This window comes from Eptesicus fuscus, chromosome 5 (assembly GCF_027574615.1).
Source record: "Eptesicus fuscus isolate TK198812 chromosome 5, DD_ASM_mEF_20220401, whole genome shotgun sequence".
NCBI classification, from domain to species: Eukaryota; Metazoa; Chordata; class Mammalia; order Chiroptera; family Vespertilionidae; genus Eptesicus; species Eptesicus fuscus.
The window spans coordinates 64,349,178-64,361,720 of NC_072477.1; the positions used below are offsets into that span (position 1 = coordinate 64,349,178).

Here is a 12,543-nt window from a genome sequence, read left to right on the forward strand (position 1 = left end):
TCCAACTCCTGGAGACTCTGTGAATGAGTGATGTCCACAATGTCCTGTCCTCAACAGCTCCTATGAGTAGACTCATGCAAAAGGCTTCTTTTAAGGGATCAGTCCCTCTTATATTTGGTCTTCCTTTTTCCTCCTGCCTTTCCCCCCCGCCCAGCGTTATTGTCTCTTCTAAGGAACCTTGCCTTCTCATGATGTGCCCAAAGTAGGGCAGTTTTAGTTTTATTGTTTTTGCCTCTAGTGATATTTCTGGCTTTATTTGCAAGAGGACCTATTTGTCTTTCTGATGGAATCTGTAGTGTTCTCCTCCAATACCATATTTTAAAGGAATCACTTTTTTTTTTCTATCAGCCTTATTCACTATCCAGCTTTCATACTGGTGTGGATGATTTTGGTAGCTTTATTTTTATTTTTTCTTTATTGATTTTTAGAGGGGGGAGGGAGAGAGAGAGACAGAGATATCGATTTGTTGCTCCACTTACTTATGCACTCATTGGTTGATTCTTGTATGTTCCCTCACCAGGGATCGAACTCACAACCTTAGTATATCCACACAACACTGTAGCCAACAGAGCTACCTGGCCAGGGCCCATTTTTTGGTACTTTTTGAATATGGAACCATGTGAATACATTTCCTATTAAACAAACAAACAAACAAGCATACACACAAACCTATAAAATCAGAAATAAAGAAGATGGTCTGCCAGATTCTCCTGACATTTTTAGTAAGAGGGGACTAGGGTTTTTCCTGTCAGGAAAGAACAGGCGAGAGGCAGCTAAGGACAAACCAAACAGTTCTAAGATCCTTCCCAGAGGAGCATCAGGGCAGAAGTAACCAGTGCTGTGAGGGACGTGGAGCAGTGAGTCTTGAGCTCGACCAGGAATGCTTTCATGCAGGTCAAGTGGCCCTATCCGGTGGTCTCTTCTGAATCCTGTCCTACTATCTGCCTTTGGAATGTTTACTTTCCTCCAGGCTCCAAGCTTGCCCTATTGCCTTCTTGCTCTGTATGCTCTTCCTTGTGGATTTCGTCCATGAAAGTCATTGATTCTATTTAGGGCCAGGATCAAATGACAAAAGAGAGATACTAGAGCTCAGTTTTATGGACTATGAGGGCTTAACACCTGGGTGAATTGGAATAGTGTAAAGGTAGGGGGCATCACTATACTGCATTTGTTTACTTCTGGGTTCTTGCGGTTTTCTCTTTATTGTGTGTGCATGACTCTAGACGAGGCACTGTGAAAAGGTTAATAAGTTGACTCCTGCAGAGTGGGGCTTTATAATTTGAAAAAGGCCAACACAATTACTGTCCAATGTATAAAATGGCATGAAGTCAAAGCAACAATTGAAAGAGCATCAAAATAAGCCTGATTTAAATTTTTTTAAATTTTGGTTATAATTCTTAGCAAAGATAATGATTTTGTCATGCAGCATATATAATCTAATAGATAGAGCACCTGAGTTAATCTGAAAGATAAACATATTAGCTTGAAATTCTGAAATACATATAAGTGTGGGAATAGAGGGTTATGTTTTTTTTTTTTCTTTTCTAAGTTTCATTTCTCGGGCCAGTGCACCTGCATACTCCCTTTGATCCTGAACAACGTGATGGAGGAGGTGATTCAACTGCGGACAATATATACTGTACCCAACACGCAAGCAGGACTGTTGAGCATGACCAGGCTGACCCCACCAGAAGCCAAGTCATCTCATTGCCTGACAACCAAGAACAATGGTTGGCGTCTGCTGACATCCAGGACTGCATGCAATGGCATTCTGTTCCCAACCTCACCCCAGCCCGTTTTTCCTTATAACCTTGTCCTCTGCACCTTACAGTCAAGACAGGTTATGGGTGCTTGTAAGCTCCCTGTCTTCTTGGTTGGCTGGCCTTCTCAATTAATGCCTTATAGGATTCAAGCCTGCCTTCGTGATTGGACATTGAGACAGGCAGCCGGAGCCCACCCGGGGGTTTCCCGGCAACAATGCCACACACCATAGGAATTTACAGCTGTTTCTTGACTTTGACCATGGAGAAAGGGAACCAAGAGCCAAGGGATACGAGCAACTGCTAGAAACTAAAAAGAGCAAGGGATCTGAACACAGAATTTTATTTCTCTTGGGTAAATATCTAGAAGTCAAATCACTGGATAATAGGGTACATATATTTTCAGATCTTATTTCCTAATGCGAATGCACCATTCTGCTTACTCCACATCTTCATAAACATTTGATGCTGTCAGTCTTTTTAATTTTAGCCATATTTTGGGTGTGTTGTTTTTTGCCCATTTTTCCTATTGGTTTTTATTCCCCTTGATTTTTAAAGAGTTTTTAATGTATTCAAGATATTACCTTTTTATGTGTGATATACATCCTGAATTTTTTGTTAGTAACTTTGACTTTATTTATCTTCAAAGTTTTTGTAGTTGAAAAAAAAATTTTTTTTAAATCCTCATCCAAGGATATTTTTTCATTGATTTTTAGAGAGAGTGGAAGAGAAAGGGAAAGACAGAGAGAAACATCGATGTGAGAGAAACACATCGATTGATTGCCTTCTGCACGAGCCCCCACTAGGGCCCAGGCAGGGAGGAGCCTGCAACTAAGGTACATGCCCTTGACCGAATCGAACCTGGGAACCTTGGTCTGCAGGCCAACACGCTATCCACTGAGCCAAACTGGCTAGGGCTGTAGTTGAAATTTTTTATCTTTTTTTTTTTTTTCATTATGTCTGGATCTGGGGTCAGAGTTATAAATCTCCTTCTTACACCCAGGTTTAAAGGAATTAATCCATGTTTTCTTCTTGTAATGTTTCATATTTTCCACTTAGATCTCTGATCCATTTGGAGTTTATTTGCCTGTGGTCCAATTTTATGATATTTTCCAAATGGCTGTTTGGTTATCTGAACACAATTTCTATAATGATCCATCTTGGTCCTATTTGAGAAGCCACTTTTATAACATATCAAATGTATTTGAGTCTATTTCCAAACTTCCTATTTCAGTCCATGAAAATTAAAGCTTTAAGATTTGTATTTTTCTAGCAATTTATTTTTTGGAAATCTGTGTGAGCCTGAACAACGAAGTTTCAATTGACTAGGAAAGAGGAATAAGGATCGATAGTATCCTTCTGTAAGCAGACAGGCTAGATCTCATTTTCAACTGGATTTAGACATCTAATATGTACTTGCACCCTTGAGTTAACCAGAGCAAGCTTAACGTGCGACACACAACGGGATGCAGCACTAAGAATAGGCAGGGACTCTGAGTGCTGCATAAAAGACAGACTGGCCTGGGAAACTAAAAAGTCCAGTGTCTAGTTCTATACTATTGTTGGCACTTCTAAGGTATATTTATTAGACTTTTTCTCTCTTCTCTGTCTTCTGAGTCCTCCACACTGGGGGATTTCTTTCTTTGTTGTTTGTTTTTTTGGACAATCTCTCTTTGTTATGTTTCTGGGTAAGAATGAAAGGAAATTAGAGAGCAATATATAATCACCGTAATATGCAGAAAAAGACAAACCCCAGAAGTCTTAATAGCACTTGTTTGGAAGTTAATACAAAGTATGAGGGCACTTGTATTTTTGTATTTGTTAGTACTTTTGCATCATGTTATTTTAAAATACAGAGTGTATTTAATAAATATTTACAGAGTGAAGAAAGTATAGAAAATATACAGTATAAAAATGATCCCTCTGTAGCTTATAGAAATGACATATGCACACAAAAACTATAATTCAAAATGGCCTATCTCAGAACCACATCTTAGATTTCTTTAATCCCCCATAGGATGTTGTATAGTACCTTGATGTGATACCTAATACATTATTTCTGGAAATTGTAGTTGCCATCTGCAAATACACTGAGTGGCCAGATTATTATGATCTCTGAATGCATAATAATCTGGCCACTCTGTGTGTGTGTGTGTGTGTGTGTGTGTGTGTGTGTGTGTGTGTGTATTAGAGTTCCGGTGCATGAATTCGTGCATGGGTGGGGTCTGGCCAGCCTGGCCAGGGAGAGGGGACATGGGCGGTTGGCCGGCCTGCCTGCTGGTCTAACTCCTGGTCTAGGGGACAATTTGCATATTAGCCTTTTATTATATAGGATATACACTGAGTGGTCAGATTATTATGTGTTCAGAGATCATAATAATCTGGCCACTCAGTGTATATTTTATTTTGTAGAGAATACAATGCCAAAATACCACCAGAAAAATATTTAAATATTGTTTTGTCATATTCATCATCAGGTCTCTAAAAAATATTTAAAAATTAGTCACTGGATAGTTTGCTTTGATTAGTAAGACAAAATAGAAGAGAACTTCTGTTTTATTTCAATACAGCCGGCAGTGGAATATTATGATCACCAGGGTGCGCTATAAGCTTTGCCATCAAATTAGTCTTCCTGGCAGTAAAGCCTGAAAATCACAAAGATGTCCAGTTTGGAGTAGGTAATCCCTGAACCAGAAAGTTACTGAACTTTTGCCAGACTGTGGCAGGCACACATCAGAATGTCACCTCACTAGTTGCCATTTGAGAATTGTGAGTATATCAGCATGCTATGTTAACAGATGACTTTGTAACAAAGATGAAACTTAAAAGAGCACATATGTATAGAATTCATTTTCTAATAGACTAAAATTTGCAAAAAGTTAATGTTTAAGAGTATAATTTGTTCTGTATTTCACAAAAGGGGCATAAGTAGGAAGTAGATCAAGAAATAACTATAATTAGAAATACTTTTGTCAATGCAAACTTTTAGTTTCTAACTTAAGTTCTAATCAGTGTTCATCTTCACTGATTTATGTTGCATTTTAATAATAACCAAACACAAATTGATATTCAATAGGTTAAAAGACAAAAGACTCATATACCCCAAATTGAGATTACTGCCCCCACCCCGTTTCTCTGAAATGTCTTTAATTAGAAATAAAGGATGAAGTGAAGTTTTTAAAAACACAAACACTTGAGATAGTTGGTATATTTGGTGTGAATGCTTTTCTGTCAAAAGAGGTCAAGTTCTCAGAGGACCCCAAGGATTTGGCCTGTGGGCTATAGTTTACTGAGCCGTTCTAGAGCATCCATATATGTTATATAATATGCCTCTATTATAGCAGTTATTGCTGTGTATTGTAATAGGATTTGCATGTTTGCTAATCCATTGTGAAACCCTTAAGGAGAGGGACTGACTTTATTCATATTTGTTTTCCCAGTGTCCAGCAGAGTAGTTGGCATAGAAAGTTTGTTTAGTAGATTAAGTAATATTCACATAGAAACTAGTTAAATTGATGAAAAATTTAAACTGTTTGTTGGTTTGTGAAAGCACTGGAAAACCAGTCCTCTATTGAGTTTCATGTTTCAAAGGACTATGCAATTTTTTTAAACAACTTTATTGAGATATAAGTTACATACCATACAATCCACCCATTTAAAATGTACAATTCTTGCCGTAGCCACTTTGGCTCAGTGGATAGACTGTCGGCCTGTGGACTGAAGGGTCTCGGGTTGGATTCAGGTCAAGGGCATATGCCGGGGTTACAGGCTTGATTCCCAGTAGGGGGCATGCAGGAGGCAGCCGATCCATAATTCTCTCTCATCATTAATGTTTCTGTCTCTCTCTCTCCCTCTCCCTTCCTCTCTCTGGAATCAATAAAAAATATATATATTTAAATAATAAAAATAAAATGTTCAATTCTGAGATTTTAAAAATTAAGCTATAATTGACATGCAACATACTAGTTTCAGATGTACCACATGAGATTTGCTTTCAAAGAGAGAGATGGAAAGATCTAAAAATGGGTGGAAGAGGCCACAAATGGAGGAAAAGGGAAAGGAGAAAGGAATTCTCCAGTGTGTTCTTTATTCTGTGCTAGGAGAAAAGCTGTGTTGAAAGGGGCTTTGTGTGCTGTGTACAAACTCAGTGTAAATCTGAACTTTACTCATTCAGTATAAATCTGAATATGCTCTAAGACTGAGTCCAGGATCAGAGTATCATTCTTTCAGACTCAATTATCTAGGGCACACATCCCTAGTTTGAATCATCCCCTTGTCGGTGTGCAAATCTTACTTTATTATCAATGCTGCATGACAAATTGCCCCCAAAACTTAATGCTTAAAGCAACAGTAAACATTTATTTATATTATCACATAGTTTCTGTAGGTCTGGATTTTGGGAGTAGCTTAGGTGGGTGATTCTGGCTCAGGGTTTCTTTCACATGGCCAGGGTTGGAGGGTCTACTTCCAAGAATGGCTTACTAACATGGCTGGCAAGATATGCTGATTAATTGGTTTAATGCCTGAGTTCCTTGCCAGGTGCCCACTGCAAGGGGCTGCTTGAGTATCCTCATGTTATGGCAACTGGCTTCTCTCTAAGTAAGTGATCCAGGAGAGCATAAAGTGGAAGCTGCAAAGTCTTTTATGACCTAGCCTTGGAATTTACACATCATAATTTGTGAAAAAACATACTGGTTACATGGGTCAGCCCAATTCATTATGGGAGGGACTATTGTGTACCAGGAGGCAGGGATCATTGTGGGCCTTCTTAGAGGCTGATTACTATATCTCTATCTCTATCTCTATCTATCTATCTATCTATATGTCAATTTCAAAGAGGATTCCTGAATTCCAGTACCAGCTCTTGAATAAATAGTACCTTTCCATTTAGCCTAACTAAAAGAATGTATCTTGGAGCAGACCAATAATTTTTAAAAGTAAAGCACCAGAGAAAAAGGGAGGCCTGGGAAGCTTTTCTCCTTGGCCAGTCCAATATCCCAGGATTCCTACTTTAGTGGCATTAACTTTCACTGAATGTTCATCCTTACACGCTCTATCCTGGGATACACTGTTGCCCTATTCTCAAGATACTAATCACAGAACACTCCCCTCTGCACTGCACTTTTAAAGACTCTCTCTTGATATATAGCTACTGGACTGCTCTCTCACATACTCTTATCCTTCATGGATTTGCATATGGGAGTTGGCCATAAAACAACAATCAGAATAATCATCTTTCCATCATTTGGAGAATCTAGCTGTACCTGCTGACTCATTTAAAAGAAGCAATAATAGTCCTGTGAATGAATTCATTAAAACCCTGACCCATGATAGCAGTGATATATCTGGGTAGCTTGAAGAGGACACAAAGTACACTATTTGCTAAGTGAGTGAAAAATATTCTCTTCAAATAGAGAATAGCTATTTGAAATATTGCTAAGCATAATGTCACTGAATCTGGACTCCTCCCTTCCTTCCAAACTTCTTTAAGGAAAAGTATTTATAGAAACTCGAATCCTTTCCAATTCAAATTATTTGCCCAGCCAATACTCAGAAGTGAATTATATTCTGTTAGACAAAGGAATGGAAAAGCAACTTGTGGTTTCAATCAGTGGGGGGAAAAACACAACAATTTGGCAACTTCTTTAAGTTTGAATAGAACAAGAGGAGCTGCATCAACAATAGCTTTTTTTTAAAAAAATATTTTCATTAATTTCAGAGAGGAAGGGGGAGGGAAGGAGATAGAAACATAAATGATGAGAGAGAATCACCAATCGGCCGCCTCCTGCACGCCCCCTTATTGGGGATCGAGCCAGGACTGGGAATGGAAAGGGGTGACCTCTTGGCTCCTGGGCCGACGCTTAACCGCTGAGCCACGCTCGCTGGGCATCAATAGCTTTTAATGTACATTTTGTCCTGCTTTTTATCCAAGGATCTAGACATGTCAGACAGTAGAGGTGCCTGCTGTTTTTAAAGACTGCTAAGAGACTGTGGCATTTCCTGAATAAGGAGAAACAGATTCTGTAAACCATTGTGAGATTGAATATAGGATTCATATTTAACCCTTTTTACATTTTTTCTTTTGTTTTTCTTCAGTGTTAAATTTTGTCTACATGCTCAAACCCTTTTATATTCCTAATTGGCTTTAATCATAATGTCACTTGATTGAAGAAAGAGATTTAAAGTAAAATGCAGCTCAAAATTCATTGCATCGTTTCAGTCCATGGTAAACTCCTGGGAATCATTGTAATTATTAAAAAAACAAAACAAAACCATCAACCAAAAATCATTGGGCACGGGAGGTTTCAGAGACCTGAGTTTTGGTTCTGCCACGAATTACTTTTCCAGTTTTGGGAAAGCTGTTTAACTTCTTTGGGTAACTTGGTGGGGTGTCATCTTAGGGTTTCCTCTTCAAAGAGCTTGACACGACGCCAAATACAAATGTATCCCACCCAGCTTCATTGCTTGGCCCTCTTCACTCTTCTCTGAAAGTCTTGGAGGGACTCCCTAGAATCCTCTAACTGGTCCCCAGGGGGCTGCTCTCTGAACCTTGGGCTGGTGGTGTCTCAAAAAGGGAATGAGATCTCGTTCCCCGTGGGTTGTGCAAACCGTGAGGTACTCCGGGCTCCGGGCTGGCATTCCTTGCCCGGTTCTCGGCCTCCTCCCCTCCTTCTCTCCCTTAGGCTTCCCCCCGGTACCCACCGGCGATGAGTTTCGCGTGATTCGTTTAGGCGAGTCTGGGGGACAGCGTCCATTCGCCAGACCCTGGCAGCTCTGGTTCTGAGCCAGTGGCACGGCAGGGCCTCCGGTTTGGGGCCCTCCTTCCTTGGAGCATGCAAACTCGTAACGTGACAAAACACTTGCGATCTTCTCCCGAGAAGCCCAGCCCTAGGCTCACAACCACGCATTCATAGAACCACCACGCAAGTTACAGGACGCCACTGCGCTCCAATCACCAGTCTCGGAAGCCCTCCTTCCCGGCTCCGGCCGGCGCCGAGCTGCGGTTGAGGCTGGAACTACGCGCCCCAGAATCCCTGCGCAGGCGCGCTGCTATTGTGATGCTCCTTTCCCGGCAACTCGCCCTCTCAGGCAAACCTGAAGATAGCGGCAATTCTCCGGTGGGGGGCGGAGACGCTCTCGGCCCGACTCCCCGCCCCCTTCCTGACAGGCAATGGGACCAGCCAACCGACGTGGCGGGCTGGTGACGCGCTCTCCAATCAGCACCTGTGGCGGAGAGGTGGGCGTGCGCGCTGGCAGGGCAGGTGGGCTAGGCTGTGCCGGGTTGCGAAGGGGGGAGAATAACGTCGGGTCGGGTCAGCGGGCGCTGCAGTAGTCGCCGCAGCGGCGATGGGAGCGGTGGGGGCGAGGCGGCGGCGGCGGCGGCAGGAGGAGGAGCGGAGGCTGGCACAGGAGCTGCGGCGGGGGGTGGCCGGCAGCAGCAGTAACAGCAGCAGCAGCCGCCGCCGCCAGTGAACGCGGACCGTACCAGAGGGGACTACCCGGACGGCCGACCCTCGAAGCCGCGCTCCGTCCCGCCGCAGTCGGCGGCGGGGGATGGGTAGGCGGCGGCGTTCCCGCCTGCTGAAGGTTGACCCCTGCGGGTCCCGGCCCTGAGCCCTCTGCCCGAAATCCCTGCGCCCGCCACGGCCCAGGTAGGACACACCCCCAGAACCCCCAGGGCGCGGCCAGGCGGGTGGTGGTGGTGGAGGGGGGGGGGATCCCCGGCCCTCGCCCTCCTCCAGCCTGGCCCCCTGCTCTGGCCACCCTCCTCGCGCACTGACCGACCCTGGCGCGGAGGGAAAGGGTACGGAGACTCCTCGGTCGCTGCCCACGCCCTGGGCTTGTGCCAGTGCCAGTCACTCCACATCGGAGACCGGCTGCCGCTGCCCAGTTTCCCCGAAGGCGTGTGCCCCGTCGCCCCGGAGGCTTTTGGTGTCTTCATTGAACTCCGAGGGTCGCGAAGCTTCGCTTTCTTCCTCTCTCCGTGTGTGACCCACATATCCCTGGTGTCCATGCTGCTTCTGGTATCGGGACCGAACACGGGGTTCTCGGGCTATTCTGAGCGCTTCTCTCCTACTCCACGTCCCCGAGCGTAACAGCGGGCCCTCGGGCCACAGCATCTGCCTGCTGTGCAGCCACGACCACGGAGGCCGTCACTTTCTGTTACTTGCGGTGCGAAGTAAGGAGCTGCGGGATTTGCTCGTCATTTGCTTTGACTAAGATGATGTAGACACCCTGGGTTGCTGTGGGAGGGACAAAAGACTCCATGCATAGGTACTCCACACAGGTCAGAGAAGTCAATAACGCATTAGGGTGCCGTCATACTTTATCCTACAAGCGGAGTTAATTTTGTTTCAGTCGTGGCGGCGTTAGAGGTAAAAATGACATTGAGTTGTACTTTGCTTTGAATTAAAGTTGATAGGTGGCAGCCGTTCCCGGTATTAACTCCTCTCGTCGCTAGCTTTAGAAATTGTTCTTTCTTTGAACATCAAAAGAGGGCAGTTTTATTGTAACCTGTGTATTATGTAAAGATGTTTTGATATCCGATAGAAATTGCGTTTTTGTACATGTGCGAGGATCACATTATTATGAATGGGCACATGTAGACACACGCGGGCGGAGGATTCCACTCTGTGTTTTGTTACAGTGTTTTGGTTCTGAGTCATTAATAACAGTTGCATTGGTTTCTAAAACACTGATTTGCCAAGGACAGACCACAAAGATGTGTTTGCTGTTTTCTTTTGGCTAAATAGAATAGATAGTAACGTTTATTTGGAGGGGAGGGGAGATGGGAGATTGATTTTTAAAGAATTGAGGGGATTGAATGCTATGTGTGTGTGTGGTTTTTAAATTTGTTTTTATTGATTTCAGAGAGAGGAAGGGAGAGGGAGAGAGGGATAGAAACATCAGTGGTGAAAGAGAATCATTGATCATCTGCCTCCTGCATGCCCCACACTGGGGATCAAGCCCTCAACCTGGACATATGCCCTGCCTAGGAATCTAACCGTGACCTCCTGGTTCATAGGTCCACGCTCAACCACTGAGCAACCCCTGCTGGGCTATGCTTTTTTTTTTTTTTTTTAAATAGAGAAGCAGTAATGATGACAAATATTACTTAATATGACGAAAGTTTAACATTTTTAAAAATTTTATTATAGAATGTTAGGATATTCCTTTTCCTCTTTCAGGAAAGGAGAAATTGAATTCCCTGGCTATATTAATTTATAATATCGAATTGAAACAAATTTGATCTTTAGTAGGGGGCTAAAAATAACATATCTTGATCATTATCTTGTACTATGGATAATACATAACTTAGTGAATTTCCTATTGTATTATGTGACTTAAGATTTTTATGTCGTCTTTTCACTTTCTTTTAAATACTGATTATTATAATGCCTCAAGAAGTCTTCACGAGATTAAGGCTAAGTTGCATTAGCAAATTGAACTCAATTATATAGGGCTTCAAATATCTTTAAATGTAGTGTTAGAAATGGAGTTTGTATGATTTAGACAACTTTTACATAAAAATGCCTAAAATGTGACAATTAGTGATAGATTGTTGACTTTTCAATGTAGACGAATATTATAGAACCAAGTTCCTCCCCACTCCCACCCTCCATCATGGAATTTAAATTTAACTCTGGAGGGGGAGGGAGCAGGCAATTCTTTATAAGTTTTATAACGTTAAAAAGTAATATATAGACATGACAACTTGATTACAATTCTTGGGAGACTTTGAGCTGGAATCACCCAACTAAGATACTTTGAGGTGAGATGATAAATGTTTGTTGCTTAAAGAAAAAAGCAACATATAACAAGGGAAAATGTTTAATGACCATTATTAAATTAGTGGGAGTTGAATTGATTAGCAAAATAAAACAGCCTTTGAGAATTAATGGGAACATTAAATATAGTTTACTTCCTTCCCCATTTAAAAAAACTTCGATAAGAAAAATTGTTTTATAGATATGTAGCAAACAATCTTTTTGTTTGTTTTTAATGTTTTTATTGATTGTAGAGAGAGGAAGGGAGAGGGAGAGAGAGATAGAAACATCAATGATGAGAATCATCAATTGCCTGTCTTCTGCAGGCCCCTATTGGGGATGGAGACTGCAACCTGGGCATGTGTCCTGACTGGGAATCTAACTGTGACCTCCTGGTTGGTGGGTTGATGCACCACTGAGCCCCACAGTGTGGGGATGGGCTATGGCAAACAATCTTTACAACTTGAGTGTATGTTACTCAAAGTTACTCCATTCTATTCTTTTTTTTGCTGTTTTTGAGCTCTATTTTGACTCAAAATATAGATGGAGCTATGTCAGTTTATTTGGTTAGTAATATTGTAGGACATCTTCAGTTTTTAAGTTTTTTAATTAAACATATTTATACTGTTTTACTTCCTTGTCATCTTCTGTCATTATCCATTATATTGTAAACAATAGTGATGACAGTGGTAGATCCCCTTCCCCCCACCTCTTCCCAGGTTTCCTTGGATAGAATCCTTGTGTTGTAAATACTTTTTATAGTTTTTGTACTTTAAATACCCAGTGCTTTCAGGTTAAGTATCATACTTCCATATTTGATAAAAGAGCCTTTAAGTCTTATATGAAAAGTTGAGTTTTTAGAGCTACATTTTGAGTCTAAGTACACCACATATTACCACTTGAAAGTTTCTGACATTAATATCTTCTGATCCTTGATTGTAGGTTTAAAATGCAGATTGAAATTGTATGTTTACATAATGTGAATGTCAATTTTGCTAGAAAATTTAATCTCTTAA

General features: G+C 41.8%; 1 protein-coding gene across 1 annotated transcript in view; it reads left to right on the forward strand.

Annotated features, from left to right (window-relative positions):
- The first annotated feature begins 9,058 nt into the window (after window positions 1-9,058).
- The window catches only part of TTBK2 (tau tubulin kinase 2), a 159,248-nt gene continuing 155,763 nt past the window's right edge, over window positions 9,059-12,543 (forward strand). Inside the window, exon 1 of the mRNA XM_054716313.1 lies at window positions 9,059-9,412. The gene's annotated coding sequence lies outside the window, so the exon portion shown is untranslated. The remainder of the gene's footprint in view (window positions 9,413-12,543) is intronic.